The following is a 3,525-nucleotide window of genomic DNA, read 5'->3' as shown; positions in this document are numbered from 1 at the left end:
CTAACCCAGAAATAGTACCTCGGGTTAAGAACTTTGCTTCAGGATGAGAACAGAAATTGCACAGCAGCAGCAGGAGGCCCCATTAGCTCAAGTGGTGCTTCAGGTTAAGAACAGTTTCAGGTTAAGAACGGACCTCCGGAACGAATTAAATACTTAACCCGAGGTACCACTGTATTATTCGTGGACCTTTTGTAGCATTGTAACAACTTTAAAGATGTTCCCCCCCTTGTCATTTCCGTAACAAACTAGTACCATGTCTCTTCTGCTAGATTCTTACCCAACTTAGTCCTTGAATTTAGTTCCCCTTTCCAGCACAAGTGGTTGCTTTGGAAACTTCCTTTCCACTTGCGGAATGAATTCGTCTCCAAATCTCTCCCTCTGGGGGCTCATTCTCTCCCCGCACCTCCTCCGTCATCAACAGGAACTTCTCCCCTCCCCAAAACCGGACAAGAAGAGTTGTGCGACGCCTCGGAGCGCCTCGAGGGCGATGCGGTGCTCCTGGCTGCTGCTGGCACTATTGGTGGGCTTGGTGCTGAGAGGAGCTGCCGCCCCACCAGAAGACACAAATTCAAGAGTGGCAATTTTGGTGGAAGGCGATGAAGGCCCCAAGGATGCAGCTAAGCAGGAGATACAGGTGAGGATGGAGAGCTGGTGGGGGCAGGTGAATGATTTGGTCCTTTATATCCTTTACAACCCGCCATGCGGGTGGTGCTGTGGGTTAAACCACAGAGCCTAGGACTTGCCGATCAGAAGGTCGGTGGTTCGAATCCCAGCGACGGGGTGAGCTCCCGTTGCTCGGTCCCTGCTCCTGCCCACCTAGCAGTTCGAAAGCACGTCAAAGTGCAAGTAGATAAATAGGTACCGCTCTGATGGGAAGGTAAAGGGCATTTCCGTGCACTGCTGTGGTTCGCCAGAAGTGGCTTAGTCATGCTGGCCGCATGACCCAGAAGCTGTACGCCGGCTCCCTCGGCCAGTAAAGCGAGATGAGAGCCGCAACCCCAGAGTCGGTCATGACTGAACCTAATGGTCAGGGGTCCCTTTATCTGACCCTTGCAATAGAAACTTGGGCACAGCTTGGGGGCTTAAAGGCAGCCTAGGCAGCTGTTTCGCCTTAGGCTCTGTTTATCTCCCACTTGGACTACTGCAATGCGCTCTATGTGGGGCGACCTTTGAAGGTGACCCGGAAACTGCAACTAATCCAGAATGTGGCAGCCAGACTGGTGACTGGGAGCGACCGCCGAGACCATATAACACCCGTCTTGAAAGATCTACATTGGCTCCCAGTACGTTTCCGAGCACAATTCAAAGTGTTGGTGCTGACCTTGAAAGCCCTAAACAGCATCGGCCCAGTATACCTGAAGGAGCGTCTCCACTCCCATCGTTCTGCCCGGGCAGTGAGGTCCAGCTCCGAGGGTCTTTTGGCGGTTCCCTCCCTGCGAGAAGCCAAGTTACAGGGAACCAGGCAGAGGGCCTTCTTGGTGGTGGCGCCCACCCTGTGGAACGCCCTCCCACCAGATGTCAAGGAGAAAAACAACTACCAGACTTTTAGAAGGCATCTGAAGGCAGCCCTCTTTAGGGAAGCTTTTAATGTTTAACAGACCACTGTATTTTAATACTTTGTTGGAAGCCGCCCAGGGTGGCTGGGGAGACCCAGCCAGATGGGCGGGGTATAAATAATAAATAATAAATTAATATTATTATTATTATTATTAGTCCAAGGGGTCTGTGTCCTGCCAGAGTCTCAATGAGCCCCACCTAGCTGCTGTTTTCTATACTAGAGGCAGCTTCCGAACTCAGTGCAGGGCTAGACCCATGTTCAGCGCACAGCAGTAGCCTAACAAGGCAGTCTGGTTTAGGATCGGACTTTTCCTTCTCAGAGATGGGTTACCTGCCCAGGTGCATGAGCCCCATCTGCCTCTCACTTCACTCTACCACACTCTTCTTTCCTTCTTTTATTTTCAATTTTTATTTATATTTCCAAATTTATACAATTCGTTATTTTAACTTCTTATTTTATTTTTAAAAGATTCTTTATTACAAAACAAGTTACATAGAACGTAAAAAAAAAAACCACGAAAGACAACATAAACAGACCATAGACACTGACTAACCACACCTCATTTGGCCTTACATACCCTTTAACTTCCGATTCACCTCATTGTGCTTTTTATACCTTACTAGTCTATACGCACTTCATATTTATTATTCTTTCCAGTTAATTATCATGAAAATATTTTACTTCATGATTTCCTCGAACTTCAAGATTCAATCCAAATCTGTCAGGAGATTTGTGTTATTACAGTGCCTTTTAAGATATTCTTTGAACATTCTCCAATCTTTCCTAAATTTCTGGTTAGAATTGCCTCTTATTCTCCCAGTCGTCCTTTCAAGTTCTGAATATTCTATCATCTTTGCCTGCCAATCAGTTTTTGTGGCGATTACATCACCTTTCCAATGTTTTGCTATTAAAATCCTCGCCGCTCTTTCTGTTGCAGGCAAAGTGGAGCTGTTACCAGTGCAGATGCATCAATGGCAGATGGGTTCTGAGGTGGAGGCCTGGGTGCGGGAGTGTCATAGCAAGTTTCCCTCATCGTCACCGACGGAAACGTCGCTGCAAGAAATCTCGCTGTTAGCAACGTAGCCTCGGCCAAACTCTTCTCTCTGTCCTTCTCCAGTCTCCAAAGAATCACAGACTGGTCCAGGAGATGCAACCGAGGCTATTCCATACCAATGCAAAGTCCCAACGAGCGAAGAGTATGCCCTTCGAGAGTTGCCGCAGATCTCTTCCAGCTCTTATGTCTCAATAAAGCATTTGCAAAAGTCAGTGGCCTCGTTTTGTCCGAAAAGAAATTTAAAAACACCCTCGTAAGCGGGGCGGCTTAAAAATAGCTCACAAGGATGAAGGCAGAAAGCGGCAGTACAGTGGTACCTCGGGATGCGAACGGGATCCGTTCCGGAGCCCCGTTCGCATCCAGAAGCAAACGTAACTAGCGATGGCACGTCTGCGCACACGTGCGTCGCTTTTCGCCGCTTCTGCGCATGCGTGTGACGTCATTTTGAGCATCTGCGCATGCACGAGCGGTGAAACCCGGAAGTAACGCGCTCTGTTACTTCCGGGTAGCCGCGGAGCGCAACTCAAACGCGCTCAACATGAAGCATATTCAACCCGAGGTATGACTGTATTATTATAGCCGGGAAGTGGAAGGGGCAAGCAGAATATAAAATGGAAGAATGGCATAAAGAGGTGTGGGATAGAGCTATTAATGATAAATGGGCATGTGCCATTAAGGTAAGATGGGGAATATGCAGGAGAAATGATTCTGAGGCGATATGGAGGGTGTTTGTAGAATGTGTACTGTTAAAACAGAAAAGGGTCAAACCATCGCAAGAGGTGTTGAAATTTGGGGAGGTTGGATAGTTGCAATGGAATGGTCTCGGTGGTGATTATTAAGATTATTATGATTATTAAGGTAAAGAGACTCCTGACCATTAGGTCCAGTCGTGGCAGACTCTGGGGTTGCGGCG

General features: G+C 48.1%; 1 long non-coding RNA gene across 1 annotated transcript; it reads left to right on the top strand.

The window, feature by feature from the left end:
- Nucleotides 1–393: 393 nt before the first annotated feature.
- On the top strand, nucleotides 394–2,824 carry LOC310746319. Its single transcript, XR_014540623.1, has 2 exons — nucleotides 394–634; nucleotides 2,496–2,824. It is a non-coding gene; the product is annotated as an uncharacterized lncRNA (long non-coding RNA).
- The last annotated feature ends 701 nt before the right edge of the window (nucleotides 2,825–3,525 follow it).

This window comes from Podarcis filfolensis (genome assembly GCF_964270895.1).
Source record: "Podarcis filfolensis genome assembly, chromosome: 12".
In the NCBI taxonomy this organism is placed as follows: Eukaryota; Metazoa; Chordata; class Lepidosauria; order Squamata; family Lacertidae; genus Podarcis; species Podarcis filfolensis.
This window is presented reverse-complemented; position numbering and strand designations above follow the sequence as displayed.